The 21,662-nt window shown below is 32.4% G+C and overlaps 1 protein-coding gene across 1 annotated transcript in view; it reads left to right on the top strand.

The window, feature by feature from the left end:
- Nucleotides 1-456: 456 nt before the first annotated feature.
- The window catches only part of LOC129225514 (glycine receptor subunit alpha-2-like), a 71,190-nt gene continuing 49,984 nt past the window's right edge, over nt 457-21,662 (top strand). The window contains exon 1 of the mRNA XM_054859943.1: nt 457-615. The gene's annotated coding sequence lies outside the window, so the exon portion shown is untranslated. The remainder of the gene's footprint in view (nt 616-21,662) is intronic.

The raw sequence follows: 21,662 nt of genomic DNA, 5'->3' as shown, positions 1-21,662 counted from the left end.
TTGAGGAAAAAAACCCAAGGTTAAACAACTTAACATGACGCGTACACAGGGCACCGACTAAAATTAATTCCAGTTTAAAATATTCAAATCCTATCTAAATAAATTACTGTTAATAAAGCATTGAGTTTTCATAGGTTAAAGTTCGAAATATATTACAATAAATTACAATTAACTGTTAAATGAATTATTCTTGACATTTTTCCCTTTTTCCTATATTAAAAATCTGCTCTGAGTTTGAAACAAACAAAAAAAAAAAAATGAATGCTATACTTCCTGGTGAACTTCAAATCTGACCACCCACGCACAAACACAAAAGTACGCCCACACATCCCACCCCTTCCATTCAACTACAGCGCTCCTCTCTCACTTTCGGGCACTGTTTAACTACCCCGATCCGGCACTCTCGTACCCACTTCTCCAGAATCCGGGCAAACAGGTGCTCCGAACCATCTGACTCCTGTTTCCCGCCGATAAAATCCAGTGAATGGAATGATGCATAGCTCCTTTAGTCCGTGTGCTTTAATAACTGTGTCGAGGGATTTCTCCACGTTCGACGCTTGTGTTATCGATGTCCGAAGTCACCCATGGAGAGTGTGAAAATAGTTGAAGTATTCGGTAAGTTTCAAAAATTATTTGTATTTGAGTGGAAATTTCATCCTTTTAAGAAAGTGCATGCATATTTTAAAGGGGTAATTTAATAAAATTTCAGTTTTTATCAATTCATCTTATCAGCGATAGTATTTTTTTTTTTTTGAAAATGCAAGGATAGCAAGTTCATAATGATAAGGTAGTTTAAAATGATAAAAATTAATTTTTAACTAATTTATCGCCGTTTGTGTTTTTGATGTCTTAAGCGTCTCATGGAAGTAAAAACGAAAGTTAAGTGTGTGATAAGTTTTGAAAACTATTTGTAAATGAAACGTTGTCCGTTAAAGAAAGTACATATTTTAAAGAGGTAATTTAACAAATTCCAAAATTTAACAATTTATTTATTTATATAGTGATACTACTTATTCGAAAATTCAAGCGTAACAAGTTCATAATGATTAAATAGTTCAAAATGATGAAAATTCATTTTTTACTAATTTATCGCGGTTTGTGTTTTTGATGTCGGAAAATGCTCATGGAAGAAGAAAAAAGTTAGAGTATTCGATGCGTTTTGAAGATTATTTGTTAGTGGAATGTTATCCGTTTAAGAATCTATATATTATAAAGGGGTAATTTATCAAATTTTAAACTTTAACAATTTAGTTATTTATTTAGTGATACTATAATTTGAAATTGCAAGCGTAGCAAGACCCCAATAATAAAATAGTTCAAAAGAATGAGTTTATTTTGAAATAGTACATCATCGCAATTAGTGTTGATGTTGTTTTCGAATACTCAGGTAAGCAGATATGAATTAAATAACAGCAATATCTTTGAAATTTCGGACTTAATTTTCATTGAAAACAAAAAGTTCAAAATGATTATTATTATTATCTATATTTTTCTTTTTTTCTGATCCCTCCCCATGCTTGACGAAGAAGCAATATTCCCCAAAAAAAAAAAAAAAAAAAATTACACATGCAAAAACTTGACGACCATCCCAATGTCTGAATTTTTGCAAAAACAAAGCAAAGAGCGAAAATTGAAAATTATTTTAAAAGTCTTGGTTGAATTAATTACAAATATTTTATTTGTTAACAAACATAAGATGGCAACAGTTAAACATTTTAAATCATTGAGATAATATTTCCGATCATTTCCATACAATTAAAATCACGAGAAATACGCGGACGACAATCTATTACGATTTTCTATTACGATTCGTAATCGAAAAAGTAAGTAGTAATGAAGTAATAAGTTACGAAATCGTAATAGACGACAATCTATAACGATTTATCTTTCTTATTGTTGCAATAATAAAACTATTTTTATTCGCCAAAAAAAAAAAAAAAATCAAGACTTCTTGGAGCGATTGGCGTCAAAATTGAACCAAAGCCTCTTTACATATGGATTCACATATATTCCAAATTTCAACCACAACGTAGCATTACTTCTTGGGATAGGGCACTCAGAATGGAAAAAAAGAACGGGTGATTGCGCTACCCCCTTTTTAGCTGTTGACACCAAAATAAAATGAGCCCTTATACCCACTAAGGGCTACTTGGCGATAAATTTTTCTTTCATTCCGTTCATTATTTCTTGAGATACAGCAGTCACAATTGACGACAAAAAACGTTCTATAGTTCAACTCCCGTTTGAGTTATTGACACCAAAATTGAATCAACACCTGTTCCTGTTAATGGCAACATATGGACCAAATTTTGTTTGATTCCGCCAGTTACTTCCTGAGGAATAGCAAGCACGCGTAACTCAAAAAACGTCCTTTTGCTCCACCCCCCTTGGAGGAATTCGCGCCAAAACCCAATGGGCACAAGTTCGCATATGTGTACCAAATTTCGTTCGATTTCATGCGGTAGTTTTTGCTGTAGAGTGGCCACAAAAAACTGGTCACACACACAGACGTGACACACACACACACACACACAGGGAGACAGACATTTTCCAAAAATTGTCGAAATGGACTTAGCACACCTCAAAACGTTCGAATCCGTCAAAATTCGAAAATTTGCACGAATCCAATACTTTCTTCTATATATTAGATATAGAAGAAAGTAAAAAGAGGAATTTAGCGCATTGCAGTTGTTAGCATCCACAAGGGTGTGCCAGAAAGGAATACTATATTGTTTCAATCTTAATGCTATGAAAAGCAACGCAACAAGTTGATTAAAAGCTCCGAAGTGTTTTTAAGTATGAGCATGAAAGGTATAATAAATTACTTAAAAGTTAATGTTTTACAACTATTGTACGTTTCTGACTCAATGATGAAAATTTTGAATTTCGTCAAAACCGTTGTGTTTGCAAAACTGTAACTACAAATAAAGCTTTAATTTTGAGGGAAATCGGATTTTACAGTTCACTAGAAATACGTATGCTGATGAATTTAGAAACAATTTAAATTATTAAACAATTTGTTAAAATTAGTTACTATACGTAGAGGTATGTTGTCTTTAAATATACAAATGTTTTATTGCATTTACGAATTAGGGCACAAACAATATTAGTTTGGAAAAAGAAATGTAAATATTGTTAGGATATTTAATGTTTTTGGTGGAGAAAAATAAACTTGGTCTAAAAAATAATAAAAGATGATGCAACTAATAAAAAATAACAAACTCAAAATAATAATAATTAATGAATAAATAAAATACACTTAAGGTTCGCCAGCAAAATTTAAAAGCTGACTTATCTCGCATTGTACTGCACTTGTATGAACAAGTTACTTAATTTTTAGTATTTTTTTGTTTCAAAAAATAGGACTTAGAGTGTATTTAAAAAAAGTAAAAAAAAAAACACCTAAATTTCGGGCTAAACTTAAATTTTACTCGTTCAAGAAATAATGTTGAGTAGTTTCTCCGCTCATCTTCACTTGCATATTTACCTGCGAACGTGCTGACAACCGTGACCATAATTGAGTTATTAATTAAGATGAGTTTTCTCGTGATGTCTCCATGTACCTGCGAATGTGCGGACAACCGTGATCATAATTGAGGTAATCAAGATGAGTTTTCTTGTGACGTCTGTATGTACCTGCGTACGTGCGGACAACCGTGACCATAATTGAGGTAATCAAGATGAGTTTTTTCGTGACGTTTGTATGTACCTGCGTACGTGAGGACAACCTTGAACATAATTGAGGTCATTAAGATGAGTTTTCTCGTGACGTCTGTATGTACCTGCGAATGTGCGGACAACCGTGATCATAATTGAGGTAATCAAGATGAGTTTTCTCGTGACGTCTGTATGTACCTGCGTATGTGCGGACAACCGTGACCATAATTGAGTTAATCAAGCTGTTTTCTCGTGACATCTGTATGTGATGAATATGTACGCACGTATCTCTCAAAAACAGTAAGCCGTAGACGATTAATATTTCGTTCGTAGGGGGTTAGTTGAACTCACTTTTTGGTTGTAATTGCGTTTTTCAAAAGTGGTTTTTCACGCTTTTTTCCGGTTTATCACTGTTATTTTCCATGGAGCCCGAAATAACGTCATTTAGCAGTGTGTTTTCGACACTAATTCAGTAAGTTTTCTCACCATTTTAGCGAAATAATGCACAACTTTGTCGTCAGTAATAAAATCCTGAGTTCGTTAACTATATTGACGTTAATTTAATTGACTAGATGCTCGTATAACCAGCGTTAAATTAAGATATTTGTAGAATTAAACCTTAGCAAATAGTCTCTTCTGAATCCGTTGGCAACAAACTAGGAATGCAACAATTTAAAAAGTGTTTTTGACACCCTTTGGCACTTATATTGTTTTAGCAATACCCGCACAATGATGCCTGTGATAAGAAGCACTTTGAATAAAAGAAAATCCGACCTCTCCCCCTTAATGTAAATGAATATTTAAAAATAAAATAAAATGCATGCACGCTCTTAAAAAACTGTATAAGTTTTTTTTTTCTCCAATTTAAAACGATTCACCAAATAAATAAAACTAGCATTAAATTTCATTAACAGTTGCTTTAAAGCGTAAAATAACCCACCAACACTATTGTTTATCGCCTAACTCGTCAACCAATAAAGCTACGCTAACAAATTCGATTCGCGAACAAAGCGAACTCTATTCAATTAGTAGGAACTCGATATTTTTTAAGCAACTGCTTTATCGTCATCCGAACAATTAGTGAGCGAAGCGAAGACCGATCGATTAGAGATTTAAAAATTTTTAACAAAGACGTTTGAACGAAAATCCTACTCCCCCTTCCACACATAGAGAAAAAGAACGTAATTAAAAATATACAGTTTATTTGGAACAAAATAGAAATCCCGCTCCCCGCACCCTGTAGAAAAAGAATTTATCTCAGATATTCTCAATGCCGTGAGTATAAAGTGAACATTCCACATCCCGAAAAATAAAAGATATTTATTTAACATACGCGCTAAAAATACAACAAAGCAAAAGAGAAAATCAAAGTATCTATTCAATTAAAATGCGTACAATCAATTTAACCTAAAATAAATAGAGTATAATGTTCTTTAAAAAGTTAAGGAAATAAAGAATTAAAATAAAATAAAATGCAATAAGAATAACGGCAATCTTCGTAAAATGTTTACAAAAAAAGGAGAAAGAAGTTGTGCGAAAAGAGAAATCGCTGGAAAAAAAGGGGAAAATCACCTGAGGGAGTTGTAAATCGTTTTCAAATTTGTGATCAGCAACATAAAAAAAAGGAAAAAAAATCGCAGATTTTATTGAATTGAAATGCGCAGTTACTTCCTTTTTCTTCTTTGTGCTTATTGCAGTGTTGTTCAGAGAGAGCTACAATCCAAGTGTTCCGCCTCCTTTACACAATATGATATATTTTATTTATTATTCCTTACTAGTGGCGCGCGCACGGCTTTGCCCGTAATAGAAAACTGAAAGGTCTTTTGGTTCGCCTGTATATTTACAAATAATGTATGAAGAATTTCTCGCCAATTGGCTTGCCCATGTTACGGTTCCACGTTATGATAATTTGGTAATTTACTCATCCATCTTATGATAATTCGCTCGGGAAAATGTTCTTAAAATTGGAACAAAATCGAAATTTTGAAAAATTCGACGTGCACACCCCCATGCTAAAAACTAATTTTGTGCCAAATTTCATGAAAATCGGCCGAACGGTCTTGGCGCAATGAGCGTCACAGAGATCCCGACAGACAGAGAGACTTTCAGCTTTATTATTAGTAAAGAAATTAAATACTATGCTTTTAGAAAATGTCTGTCTGTCAGTGTGTCCATGTGTGTGTGTGACCAGTTTTTTTGTGGCCGCTCTACAGCAAAAACTACAGCATGAAATCGAACGAAATTTGGTACACATATGTGCTCCTGTGTGAACTTGTGCCCATTGGTTTTTGACGCGAATTCCTCCAAGGGGGGTGGAGCAATGGAACGTGTCTTGAGTTTTGAGTGCCTGATATTCCCCAAGAAGTAACAGGCGGAATTAAACAAAATTTGATCCTTATGTTGCCCCTAACAAGTACAGGTGCTGATTCAATTTTGGCGACTTTAGCTCAAACGGAGGTTGATCTATAGAACGTATTTTTTCGTCAACTGTGACTGCTGTATCTCAAGAAATAATGAACGGACTTAAACAAAAATTTATCGAGAAGTAGCCCTTAGAGGGTGTAAGAGCTAATTCTATTTTGGCGTCAACAGCTAAAAAGTAGGTGGTGCAATCGAACGTTCTTTTTTCCCCCCTTGTAAAAAACTCAAGAAGTAATGCTACGTTCCGGATGAAATTTGGAATAAATGGGAATCCATATGTAAACAAGCGCTGGTTCAATTTTGGCGCCAATCGCTCCATGGGGGGGGGGGGGGGCGGGGTGCGGCTGATTTTTTTCTGTGTGTGAATAAAAATAGCTTTAAAATTGCAACAATAACAAAGATAAATCGTAAAAGACTTTCGTCTGCATATTTCGCGTGATTTTAACTGTTGGAAAATGACCGGAAAATCGCGATGATTTAAACTTTTTAACTGTTGCCATCTTGTGTATGTTAACAAATAAATGTTTGTAATTATTTTAAGCAAGGCTTTAAAAATAATTTTTAATTTAAATTCTTTGCTTTGCTTTTGAGATAAATCGGGAATTGGGATGGTCGTCAAGTTTTGGCGTGTGTAATTTTGTTTTTGATGGGAATATTGCTTCCTCGTCAAGCATGAGGAGGGATCAGAATTATAAGAAAGATATAGAAGAAAGTTTCGTGATGACCGCAACATACCAGTTAATTTCATCAAAAATATATCTATTTAAACCTGCCAACAAATTTTTAATAATAATTTTTATTTTAGCATATTTTTGTTTCACAACATGTGAATTCTCACCTCCGTGGCATGTCACACACCTTGTGTGAGTGTTTATGTTGCATAATAACTTGTTTAATTTAAAGTATATACTTATTTATTAATTATTCCTTTCACAAGTGTCTCAAATACTAATTGTTTAAACATATTTACTTTTTTAGTATTGTGTTTTAGTTCATTTTAGTAGGACAAGCAGTCATGTCACACAATAAATTCTCACCTCCGAACCTAAAGACAAAATGCCATTCCTCATTACAACGTGGCAGTAATGACATCAAATTTTATTTTTCATGATACTAGGTAGGGTCCTTGTTTTTTTTTTAGCCATAGTTGAAGTTGTGAGGTTTTTGTCGAAAAACAAAAAGATAGATTTTGCTTCATAAACTTATTATAGTTATTCTGACTTCTCACATCCGTGAACATGAATTTCAGGAATGTAAATTGATGTAAAAAATAATAGTTTAAAAAACTTAGAAAACACGCTTTCGTAGCAAAATGAACTGAAAAGTGGAAAATAATCTTTGGATGACAGTAGTTGATCAATCACTTAATTTTAATGTAATAAAAAAAAGCGTGGGGTGCTGTCTATTTACGTTTTTGCTTGGACAACAAATGGAAGAAAATCAAGACAACTGATAAGAAGCCCCCCACGCTTTTTTGTATTACATTAAAATTAAGTGATTGGTCAACTACAATCATCCAAAGATTATTTTTCACTTTTTAGTTCATTTTGCTACGAAAGCGTGTTTTATTAGTTTTTAAAACTATTATTTTATTTTCTGTTTTTTAGTCTTATGTTGGAGAATAATCAGGCAAAGTTTTTTTTTTGTGCGGTATATGAAAATTTGAATCAGATTGTGACTTAATTGACGAAATTATTTATAAAACGAGTGCGAGGTAATATCTTAAAGTTAAGACAAGGGCACCCCAATGGGAAGCTACTGTGAGTCATCGATGTATGTTTGCGGAAATCATATTTATATTACTTTGAAAATTTGCGATGCATTTGAATAAAAATTTTGTTCAACAATGGTCTGATCAGCAATGAATTTCCAATTGAAGGCTCACCTAAATTTTGGCATGAAATTGGTTGAAAACAATTACATTGCATGTTCTAATTACCTTGGAACATTGGAACAAATTTTGTCTGATGCAGAAAAATTAAAGGTTTTTGTAGATATTTTTAAATAATTTTTACGAGCATTTTTAATGCATTTTTTCTTAATTTTTCCTTTTTCACATTGTTGAATTTATGCCAAAATATTGATTAAAATTGGAAGAAAATTAACAATTAAAAGAGTCAATTAATTAATTTGATTATAGAATATTACATTGTCATCGAGTCTGAGGTCGCGCGCCAAATTTCAAAAGAATCCAATCGCAGGAAGTGAGTAAAATTTGAGCTGCAAGATTCCGTTACAAGATACATACATACATACATACAGGTGAAGCTAATAAAAGCGTGTTAATAAAAAAAGAAGTGAACATGTTTTCATATGCTTAACATGTGCGGATTGTAGCAACGAAGAAAAAAATAATTTCCCTGAAAAATGTATCTATTAGGCCTATATTAATGGAAAATTCCTCACCTCCGTGAATCTCACCTCCGAGACAGACCTTATCAATGTCATTATTTCTGAGATGAAAATAAATGATGGAGGAGAAATACATCAATTATAGGCATTCTACTAAAATTATAAACTGCCAGTATATCCTCAATTTTTCTAAATACTATTTTTTAACGTACATTTGAAACTACTAATTAAGCCGTAAATTATTAAGAGAGCTTAATATTATATTCCCACTTAGCATTAAAATAGCTGATTGTTTGCACAATTAACGAAATTACTACTTTGATATTAAATTGGACTCGATTTTTAAATTTTAAAAGTTTTTTTTTTTTAATAATTTCTATGAATAAGGCATTTTTAATTTTTCTTTTATTTATGAGTTAAATAACTGGAACTTAGCTAGGCCATTGTTTATGCTTACTTCTAGCAGGTAACATTTTCATGTAAGAACGAAAAAAAAAAAAAAAAAAGGTTTCGAAATCGAAAAATATTTGCGTTCAAAAGAGTTACCTTTTCTGGAGAATGATCCATACTTATCCTAATTGGTAGCGGGGAAGGCGACGGTAACTCTATCCTCGTCCTCTTCCATGTCCCTCGAAATTGACTTTCTTTCGTACCGATCTTCTCGATTTTACACATTCCTATTTAGACAAAAACAGCATTATTATCAGGCTTCCAGCATCTAGCGTCCAGCCATAAGCATTAAGCCCCTGGCATTAGTTTGAATTTTGACATCTTGAATTCAAATTATGTTTTTCGTTTGTATGATTGCGATAGAAGCCATTTCTAGAAACAAGAAATCCAAAGAGTAGGAAATTTTCGCAATTTGTTACTGCGGAAAACATAATTTGAATACAAATTTTTAACATAATTTGAATTCAAGATGTCAAAATTCAAATTTTTGCTAGGGGTTAGAGGCTTAGAGATGGGTGTAGATGCTGCGTGCTCAATGTTCCTTTATTATTTTCTTTAACGTTACAGCTGTTTACATGCTCTATCTTTTATTTGTCGGAAAAGAAAAATACAATCGGAAACATTTTTAAAAAGTCTACATCAAAGTTCTTTCTCAGTAACTTTCTATGAAACTAATTTGTCATTTAGATCAAAATTTATATTGAATTGTAATCTTTCGGTAGAGCTTACACCCGAGTATCTTATATCGAAATTAAAGATGGTTAGCTAAAAAAAAAAAAAATCCTTTGGAAAAGTTTCTCAGAAACAATTTAGGGAAAGTACAAATATTCAAACTAACCACTGATTCATTTCTTCCAGTTTAAGTCGACTTTTATACAGATCATTTTCAGTACCTAATGGAATTGCTTTTCTAAAAGTTTATTTCCGTTCCAAAATATTTTATTCGGTTTTAGGCTACGAACAAATGGTTTTTCAAAGCACCAATAGAGTCATCAATAACAAATACAAAAATACAATATGTCCAGGTTTCACTCGGGAAAAAAAAAAAAATCTCGCTATCGCAAATAAATTATATCATTTACTAAATATTTTCGATAACCTTTGAAAATATTTCTAAAAAAGATCCTTGATCTTGGTTATCGTATTTTTGAAGGGAAAAAAAGCTTTTAAAGTTATTTATTACTTTTGTGTTCCAGAAAAACTCGGCGTTGTCATGCAACATAAAAAAACGCAAATCTCTTTTTTCCTGAACACTATTATTTTATGATATTACATTCACTACAGAACCATTTATCATGGTTTGAATTTTGTTTGGAAAATATAACCTCAGAATAGCCATTCAATAATTTTCCAGCATCATAAATGTCTTAAATAAAAGATTACGTTCCTTAAACCTGAACGTATCTACTTGCATGTGCGATAGCTTAATTTTTAAAAAGCACGTCTTTGACGGCCATAAAACGGAAATCATCAAACGTCTGAAAATCTAACTTTTTTCGCTAAGCATTCAAAACCACGTAGTAAAAAAATAAAAATTTAAATGTTAACGATGGCTTTTTTTTCCCCTTCTGTATCTTCTTCTTTTTGTTAAAACTTTGTGCAGCATTTTTTTAAGGAAATTGTATATAGGCATGGCGATAAAAATTTTAAGAGCAATATCTTCAAAGAATGACAAGATTTACTACTAAATATGTAGAAAATATATTGAAATATAACACACATTTAGAACCTTTAACTATCAAATTTGGATGAATATTTATGAGACACAAAACGTAGGAAAGTTGTTAAAATAACTGAATTATTTTTTTAACTAAAAATTCAGATGCTTCATCTCAATCATTGCCTTAATTCCGATACAAAGACCAGCGGTACTCAATTAGACAAAAAATGCTTTTGTGCATAGATAGTGCCAGCCTTGAGGCCACCGTTGACTGCTTAGGTCTAAATGGTCTAAATGCTTGGTGTAATGTCAACGTCACCGTAAATGGATCTTAGAGCAGGATTAGTAAATGGAGGGAGCAATCATTTGCTTAGCAGAAGCTGTAAATTGTAGAATTCAAATAAGTTAGAAAACACTTTGAGGTAATTAAAGTTAAAAATTTATTAACATTAAAAGGGATTAATAAAAATTAGGCTTGCGCCTTCAAAACACAACTGAAACAACAACATCTGAACGACGCAATCTATTTTTATCTCTTGTCATTGCCAATTTAATTTCACAATATTTTACTGCAACGACGCTTTCTTCTTAATTAATATGGTCGTGACAGAAGCTGAGGCATGAAAACCAAGTCACGTAACGCAACAATGACGAATGGTTGACACGTTTTGCACGGAAAGAGCGAAAGAAGCATGATTTCTTCCAATTCTTTGCTTTAAAAATTTGACTTGGGATTTTTGCTTCACGAGTGAAAGTCTTCATCCCCCTCCATTTTGTCACTTCTCAACGAACTGGACCATCCAATGACATCGGGTATTTTTCACGGATGAATATCGCTTCCGTCTGTGGGAATATGACGGCTGTCGACGAAATGGCGGTGACTCTAAAAACGCTTCGAACCAATCTATTTTGCAGAGGGTAACACCTTTCCTGCACCGGACGGCATGGTTTGGGGTGACAAAAAGCTTGATCAAAGGACGCTCATAGTATGCATTAATAGCAGTTCGACAGCGGATGACTCCGTCGCTCAAGTTGAGGTGCCTGCATTTCTGCCCTTATTGCAGGCCGCACCAAACACGGTGTTGGATCAAGACATAGTCGGAGAGCTGATGACATATTTTACTAAGGTTACTTAAGAACTCTGAAAATGGAAAAATTGAATAATTTGAATATTAGGGAATCTGGAATTAAGAGTCTGCCTAGCCGTTCGCGGTTGTTCTGCTACTACGCAGTTAGTTATAGTTGCAAATCTTCAACCAAAATATGTATCCCTTGAAACTGTTTTAGTTTCTTATTTTAACGTTTACAGAAAACAGAAATAGCATTCCCAGACTGTGTGGACGTTTATACAATACTCCGGGACGTCCTCGAGTTCGCGAAATGTCGATCAAAAAACAGATCCTTTACGTATTTTCAAAAAAAAAAAGCATCCTTTAAGCGAATTGGAAATACTTGATTTTATCAGTTTAGTTCTTACAGAGTGCAGAAATTGCACTCCTAACCTGCTTCAACGAAAATAAAATAGACTGCTCTAAATTTCGAAAATTCAACCAAAAAACTCGACCTTTATGTACTTGCAAATATCAATCAAAAACCTATCTTTTTGGCAAATTGGAAACACTTTATTTTCTCAGTTTACTTCCGTCTGGTAGTATTTCATGATTGTCAAGACAGTCTGGGAGTGCAATTTCTATATTTTGCAAGACCCAAAATAAGAAACTAAAACAGTTCCAAGTTTTTTTATTGACGTTTTGCAACTATAACTAGCTGCGCAAGAGCAAAATATCTGCAAACGGCCAGCCATGTTCTCGATTCTAGATTCCCTTGCAATAAAAATGCTCGTTTTTTTCAGTTTCAAAGTGCCCAAAATACCTTCTCAAAATATGTCACCAGCTCTTGGAATAACAGTGCCAGGCCGCTTGCTGCACGGCAAACTCGTAACAACCTGACTGGAGTTTACACTCTTTCCTGGCTGGCAGCCTCTACAGATTTGATTCGCATCAAGCAGTTGTTGCGAGACTACTGGTACAATCAATTGATGATCTGCGCGCAGCAGCATACATGCTTTGATTAATATTTCCCTAAGGCACCATCAGTGAATTTATTAATGGCAGGCCTACCCTATTGAGGCTTGTATAGCTGCCCAAGGTGAACAAATTAGTTACTAAGCAAACTGGCTAATTTTAATCACTATCGTCTGTCTGTGTTTTAATCATTTGCATATCCATCTATCCACTATTGCTCCTGGAATTTTTATGATGGTATGCAAATTCACTTTGAGGAGTGTATGAACTAAGAATAACCTAATGCAAAAGGTATTAAACGGGTTAAAAAACAACCCTTAAGGCACTAAGATGAAACCATAGAGTAAAGAAATATACATAGAGAGGCCCCGTCCATGGTAAAAAGGAGATGAAATTGAAGCCGGAATTACGGGATACAGCGGTGCAATGATGAGCGGGGTTATGATAACATGATCGCTTCGCGAGAATAGTTTTTATCAATCTCGCAAAGGGACCGTATAAAGTAGCTGGCGGATTGGTTTGCATTTTAATTCATGTTTTAATGCAATTTCAAAACAGTGCTTAATAAACTTGCAACGATATCTAAGTTTAAATTAACAACCAATTGAGATTCAGTAATAGAGTGTTTTGAACCAAGATGTATCTCAAGAAGAAAAGGATCTTGGGATACAGTGGTGCAATTTTCGGCATCAATTTCTTAGTATAGCGGGACCTCTCTATGTAATTTCTTTACTCTATGAATGAAACAGTTGTAAGCATTTGTAAACACTTGAGACTGCTTACAATTAAAGATATGAGAAAAAATATCGAACCAAAACATTTTTATTTTTGAAAAATGATGAACTCCCTCAGCGAAGTTACTTTTATTGTTATTGCCTAGAGAGCGACACTGGTCAGCTTTTCAATCGATGCCAGCTGAAATTTGGAATTTTTACGAACTTTTTAACTTTCAAGCCGGTTGAATTGACTATACCATCACCTCAGAGCAGCAGTAGGATATCTTAGTGTTATTCCTGGGATTAAATCTCTTAGTGTTGCTCTGAGGTGGCGATATAGTTAATGTAGTTTTTAAGTGTAACTTTGGAAAAGTAGCCAAAATGTGAATTGTTTGTTTATTTTCGACGATAGAATTGAAAAAAACCTTTTAAAAGATGCCGTAATGCTGCTAAGTTTGATGAAGTGTTGAGGAAGTTATGGATATCTGCTAACATAAAAAAGGACCTTGAGATATTTTGTGTGGTTTTAAATGAAAATCGTATTGTTTTTTACATGTTGATAGAAATATGTAAATAAAACCAAATAGTGTACTAAACAGAAGAAAAAAAGTTAAATGATGAAAATGTACATTTACTAACTGCTTTCGATAATTTTCAATCTTCAAATACTGTGCAACCACATACATTCAAAATGCTATAGGGAATAGATAAATATACTACTAGCTGCTAGTTTGCTAATATTTAAGCCTGCAAAATGCAGTCATCAATCATCAAAAATATTTATATTGCGTGTTTCATTGCAGCAGAATGTATAATAAAAAAAAATACTCTTAGACAGTTTACAAGTATCTGTGAGAAGTATCAAATAAATTTCATTTTCAATTTATTTTGCTTAAGTAATTCATCGTGCTGAACCATTAGTTTTTTCATAGCGTTGTTTCATATTTTGAAAACATTTTTCCAAGACAATCTTTCTTTTTCGTGGTCGAAAGAACTTGGGATGACAGAATTCAGACATATATTTCAATATTCCACAGCATCTTTTGTTTGATATTCTTTGCATGTGCATCGAATGCTGCTTAACGTAGTGCAGAATTTATGTAAAATACATTAATAATCATCTGCTTCCATAATATAGCAACGTTAAGTTTCATTTATCGTTCAGATGTAATTATTACTAATTACATCTGATTTTTCGCTTATTTCATCACATTGAAAGCACTTTAATGGAACAAATATATGCTAAACAAGCAGTATGAAAATGAAACATTTAAGTAAATTTCTACTTATTTCAAAATACGTGTGGAAACCATATTTTTATTGCTTTAAAAGCTGTATGCATTTTGATGGTTTACCTCCAGTTTCGCCGACATTTAAAGTTTCCTTCCCCCTTACATATATCAAAGGGCAGGATTAAAACAGGAAAACAGAGGTGGGGGGATTTCATGTCGGTGAAACTGGGGGGACACTACTTTAATAAAGGCATTATTTAGCAATGATCGTGATCAACAATGAATTTCTAATTGAAGACTTATCTACATTTTAGCGTGAAAGAAGTTTAAAACGATTATAATTCACGTTCTAATTATCTTGAAACATTGAAACGAATTAAATCTAATACAGAAAAATCATGGGTTCCTATAGATATTTTATTCTTATTTTTGTGTGCAATTTCTCATCCTCATATTAGAGGATTTATACAAAGATATGATTAAAATTGAAATAAATTAATAATTAACAGTTAATTTTTGTAGTAGATAATAAAATATTGCATTCTCATCGGGTCGCATTACAAATTTCAGTATCCGATCACAGAAAGTGGGTGAAAATTGAGTTGCAAGATTCGAAAAAGAAATATATGCATATTGTGAGCTAATGGTAGGAATTGAAAGAAATATTTTTAACTAATGATTTGAGTGAAGAATTATCTCAAAAACCTGCATTTGAAAAAAATAAATAAGTAAAAAGCACAAAATTTGCAAATCCATGTATATTTAAACACAACCTTGATTTTTTTTTAAATTTTTTCACCAACTAAGTTTTAATATTATTTATTTTAGTTCTTGACATGAATCGAAAAGCTTTACCAGTCAACTTATCGCAGGTAAAATGAAAGCTCTTAAAACATTTATTTGCAGTATTACTGGGGTGGTGTTTTTTCAGTTCACAAATCATAATTCACACACATACAATTTGTTAATTTTCAGGAAAGTGTGCTCTATCAGATGCGTTAAATTTATCTGTGTCGCGATCGTATAAGTGAAACGGATGCTTTTTTCTCTATACATTAGTAAAAGGAAATGTCAAAGAAATTGTGAAAGGGAGTCTGTGGCGGGTCAGCGTCCAAGAGACCCCATCGTACATACAGCCTTGAAATTTGGTACAAAATTACTTTGAGCCCCGAAGGTTTGCACCTGGAGTTTTTATTTTAAGTGTCAAATTAGTTTTTTATAGATAATTTTTCAAGCTAAAACTTCACGTTAGTTGCCTGTTAAAATGATGAAAGCTATCTTACATCCCTCAACATTCTATGTCGTTCAAAATATTTTTTTTCCCGCATCAAATAAAGCTTGTCTCAACTTTCTGAACTAGTTAGAACAGCATACATAAGGGTATTTATTTTAATGGAAAATCCAAGGCTCAACTCAAATCAAGCCTTTAGTTAAAGATCAAAAACTATTATTAGAAATAACGAACTAAAAAGCTATTTTTCAAGCGTAAAAAGCTGCCATTTTGCAATGCTCAGGAGCCCCTTAGCTTATTTTAGCTCTGCAAGTTAGCGCAAGTTAGTTTAAAACCCGGGTACGTGGTGCTTTTTGTTCCAAACGGAACGTGTAACGCGTTTATAATCTGATTCTTTATAATTGACGATTTAAATCGTTGCGAATCATATAAGATTGTGAAACTTTCGGGTCGAACACACTTCGGGTGTTGGTGAGGAAGAGCAAGCAGGGGGTGGAGCCCCGTAGTAGAGCACAAAATGTGTTTAATATGGAGTGGTATTTCTTCCACTCTGTTATTGAACATAAATTTAAAATGAAAGCGGGGAAATACAAGTTATGTTCAACATCTGACGAAAAACGCGGTTTAAAAGTTGGAAAGATAAAGAATATAACGACCGTTGACATAAATGGAGCACAAAGGAAACTTTTTTGGGTTGAAAAATGATTCCATCTAGTTGAAGTGACATTGAGAAATTTACCGCATTGTTGAAATTTGAACCAAGAAGCGTTAAAAATAAGAAATATTTTTGCATTCAAAGTATTTTCGGATTCATAAATAAAGTAGAAAAATAGATTTTCTTTAAATTGATGCTTGTAAATTAACATTGATATTTCTTGTTCATTGAAACTTGACTTTTTAGTGTAGCAACTGCTGGGTGACGAACGAAAGATCCCTCAATTTGTTTCACAAATGTTTCGAAAAATGAAACAGGTTCAATTTAGGGTACTGGAAATAGTACAACGCTCAGGTTTGAAACTACATTCATCGCGTATTGCTTTAGGGGAAAATTGGAGAATGCCGCTCACTCAAGGGAAAACACTAAAGCTATTCAAATTTTACACATTTTCTTTTCGAAGTATAACTTCTATGCCTTAAGTGTGCAATCAGCTACTTTGCATATAGTTTCAGGAGTTTTTTAAAAATTGTTTACTTAACTACACCATTGACTAAGCGGTAGTGCCCAAAATATAACGATAAATGCGCTCAGAGTTTGGATACAATGTTTAAGTACGTAAAAAGTCTCATATCGATGTTCCGGTGGAGCATTGACGTAAACTCAAAGTAAATTCAAAATTAGTTATTGTCGTCATCGGGTACAAACGTGGTTATCCCATTCGGAGGAACACTGACAGATTTGTTTTTCAACTTTTAGCCACCAGGGAGCAAGTGTGTCATATCTTTTTGGTATCGTTTTTGTTTGGAAACAATTTTGTATATTTGGTTCTCCTGTAAAATTACTTTTTGCAATTGCGTCAATGTTCCACCGGAAGAGCGATATGTTGTTGCGTGGGCTGTTCAGACCCAAATATAAGCATTTGACCAGTGTTCCTCCAGTTTTACTAACACGAAATTTCCTCCCCCGTTTTTCAGTTTCAATCACACCTTTTGGTATTATATTTAAGAGGGGAAGAAGGTTTTTATATCGGCAAAACTAGGAGTAAACCGTTTGACAAGTATGTGAGGCTTTCTGTGACCACTTTTAACAGATTTTAAGCAGATCAAAATCATAATTTTGTTATCTGTTTCAAATTCTTTGCGAAACAACAGATTTTTGTCTGCACGTCATATTCGATTGGAAGCAAATCATCTGGATCATCATCATCATTAAACAGGTGAGACTCTTCAATATTAAAGGTTTAACTAAAAGTTAATCAAGTATCTTAAAATATGATTAAATTGTATTCGATACGTGGCACATTTACGTTATAGCAACCTCTCGCTGTTGCGACCGATTTTGTTTATCATTAATTAAAATTACCGTTCCAGATCTTACTTGAAGAACATAGAATTCAAGGAATAGTGCGAAAAAAAGGTCCCTTTAAAGTTGCATTTTTTATAAAAAGTTAATATTGTCCATTAAAATAATCTGCATCAAACACATTTATTTTATGCAATGTAATCAACAATTGTTTTACTATCCGTTTCATCCATACTTATTCAGATGTAATTGTTTTACAAAAAAGAAAGGTAAGATAAGAAATAAATGGGTTTAATGGTAACTCCTCGATGATTTAAATGACTTGAAACAACTTGGGAGAAAAAATTTAGCAATTATCTCCAGCTACATCATTAAAACTTGAATAACATATTTTCATAGAACATATTTTTTAAGGCACGTCGAAAAAGCAATAAAGATTTTCAATTTAATTGGCTCATTCTGTTTTTATTAAAGATAATCACTATAAATTGGTATGATTGAAAAGAATATGTGGTATCTAAAAATAATTATGTAGTATAACTATCTAATTAGCGTGCAATTATCACCTTCGGTTGATTCCAAATTATAATTGATTTTTTAAGAGAACCAAACTGTTTCATTACTTTCAAGATTATTTGAGCTCCAGTATTTTTAATAACCAAGTGATCCCAGATTTAATTGGAAACGATGGTGTGAAAACTTAATGATGGATATAATGATTTCATGTGAACATATGTGATTTCTTTTTTTGGCATGTTTGCTTATGATACCTATAAAAACTATATTCATACAAATATACAAAAGATTATTTTAATTTTTAGTATAAATTTGGAAATTAATAATTGAAATAAAGCAATGATATGAAAAAAAAGTATAGATATTTTCATGATAAATTAATATGAAAGCGCTTTTATATGGATAACCAAAATTTGAGGTAAAACAAATAAAACTTCTGATACGCTTAAAACTACCCTTTGCTGCTATTTAATGGTGAATACGAAACAAGGCACACCATTGTTAAATGCTAAATCTTTTAAAATGCTGCAGCATTTCATACTGCGTTACTTGAAATTAATGTCTTTACTAACATTGTTCGTCTTTTATTGCTTGGAATATGAATGTTTCTAGAATGGGGTGGTTTCCTTCAGTAAAAAGTACTACTTTTAGTCATTGAAATGGATAGAATGAGCAAAAAAAAAAAAACATGACCCAGAAAATACTTTGATTTTCTCAACACTTTTCTTTTTTAATTAATTTTTTAAAATGTCCGATTTTTCAAACAAGGCGTGGTCTTTTGACGTCACAAATGATGCAATTTGGCGCATCTTTTTACTACGTTTCCACGTTATGATAATCAAGCAGCGAATTAAAATTGCGCTCTACCTCTTGCTATCAACCATAACGTTGCCATTACACGTGAGTAAAGATGCGAATTAAATATTTTATACCGTGAATAGCAACACTGAATGGCATTTCATCATTTGTGATGCCATCTGAAGAAGCGCAAAATGATGAAAGAGCATTGATTTAAGTAATTTTTTTCGAAAATATTAAACTTAAAGAAATTATTTAAAAAATTGTCAGATTTTATGTTAAGTATGCTCTTTCAGAAAAAATACTTTTAAAATTTTGGAAACGACCCCATTAAACTTATTGTTTTAGCCGTTTTTATGTAAAAAGGTTTCCGTTCAAATTTATATATATTTTCATTAATTTGGGTTTTTTAATGCACACTAATCTAGAAAAAGAAAAATTATTTCAATTCCAGTTGTAAAAAATGATTGAGAATTGTTTTAAAATTCTTTTATTCATATGCTAGAATCCATAGACTGAGTATCGTTCTGTTTCATTCAATGCAGAAAAAATAAAGATAATAGGGAATTAAAATCTTGTTCATTTTAATAAATCAGTTTCTCCAGTTCAGCTAGTTAGGCTTTTATAATAGCTAAAACGACTTAACATTTTTTTAACCGAGTGTATGTCTAGGCTTCCACATTTAACCGACCTAAATATTAGCCTCGGAGAATGCACAACAGCGTTCGGCTCAAAGACTTCTAGAATTGTCAACAAAGTGTCTGTCAATTACAAACCTTTTTTTTTTAAGAAAAAAAGTGTTGATTTAAGTACCCCCATCCAAACGGTTAAACTACGTGTATCGGTAACCACGGGACACCTTTAACAGTAAAGTAATGCTTGACTGTGTTTTTGGTGCCTGACCTATGCGGAAATTTACTCAGAAACCTCAGTAGTATCAACTTCCCTTTTAGCATTTTCTTTTTTGACTTTTAAAAAGTGCAAATGTTAAAAAAGACATATTTTGCTACTGATATCAATAGTTAAACATCTATATTGGTTTAGTTTGATGTTCAGTGTATCATGCAGTCCTATAAATATTTTTACACACAAAAATGAAAATGAAAAAATACTAAAGTGTAAGCTCTCCAGTATAAATTAATCTTAACTGCTATATAGCAGTTACGTAGGTATATAGCAGTTATATAAGCTGATCTTATAGAAGAAAAATCTCTATTATGATGAAGATTGGACTTTTCACCTGGGTTTTACTTTTGTACTTGTTTCGACGCAAAATAAACTTTTCAAAACTTTTCACTCGAAAAAAAGTAGTATTTTTTTAAACATTGTCAACAAAAGAGTGCCATTACACATTTAGGGATTTTTTAAGAGTAGAATTTGAATTTCTTATGATGCATTGTTATGTTAATTATGCTACCAAAATTTGAAAAAGTTAAGTGCGAGTTTGCGACATAATATACTTCTTTTTAACATATTTTGTATGAAATGCTGTCAAATGTTCAGAAGCAAGCAGAAAGATTTTTTCACCAGAATATTATGTTTTTTTTTTTTTTTTTTTTTTTTAATGAATCTGCTTTTTAATATATTTAAAAAAGTGATCCCCAAACAAAAACTTAGTTGTTTATGGAAATGGTGCTCTTATAAGTGCAAGGAATTTTTTTTGCACTGCTATAATTATTCGCTGTTCTTCAGTAACTATTCTGTTAAAAAATATGGTACTTTGAAACTCTCATCAGAGTAAGAGGAGTAAGACTGAAATACGAAGATTGCAGGAAAAAATGCTTATTCTGATCATTATTTTAATAATGTGATGAAAGATCCCTTTTGAAATTAAAAGTAATTAATGTCAGTTTGATGAGTTACCCCTCCAGAGGTTTCATGGGTGGATATTTTTATTTGTTTAAATTTAAGTTAATTACAAACTGTCATTTTACGTCTTTTTAAAGTCTAGTATTTGCAGATGAAATCAGACTAGGGCAATTTTTGAAATTATTTTGCTCTTTTTTCTTTTTTAATAACTGAAATAATTGGCTTTAAATTAAAAAACAAAATCTGAAGAGTGTATGGATTTTTATGGAGTTTTGTTCATTCGGGTACATTGTAAAAAACATTAAGGTAAATCTTGTCCCCATTTCCGTCAGTAAAAAAAAAATCTTGCCTCATTCCTGCGCCATTTTTTCATGCGGAACTCTGCACTTAATGTTTTTTTTTGCTATTCAAAACTAGATACTTAGAACTAGAAGAAATAATTGCTTGTTACTAATCATGCGTTATTGTCAATTACCAGTACCACTTGTGAAGGGAAAAAACTAAAGCGTTATGTTTCAGATAAGTAAATTGTCAGGGGTCTCATATAAGGTAATTACTTTTACCTCAGACTTTTTTTTTTATTTTGATATCTCATTTATATTTTTACAGGAACTTCGCACTTATCCTCAGTTAATTTATCACAAGAGAAACATATAATAAAAAAAATCATTCCGACCACACAACGGACGTCTATCGTATGCGTGCTTTTTTTTAATTAGTTAACTTTTTTTTAAACTTAAGACGTTTCTTTACAAAAAACTTTACCAATATTTCTTTTCATATTTGATGCGTGTCTTATATCCTCGTTGTTATGCTGCCGTACTTTCATTATTTTT

Source organism: Uloborus diversus, chromosome 7, assembly GCF_026930045.1.
Source record: "Uloborus diversus isolate 005 chromosome 7, Udiv.v.3.1, whole genome shotgun sequence".
Taxonomy (NCBI): Eukaryota; Metazoa; Arthropoda; class Arachnida; order Araneae; family Uloboridae; genus Uloborus; species Uloborus diversus.
The sequence above is the reverse complement of the archived record's forward strand: the minus strand, read 5'-3'. Positions and strand labels throughout refer to the sequence as shown.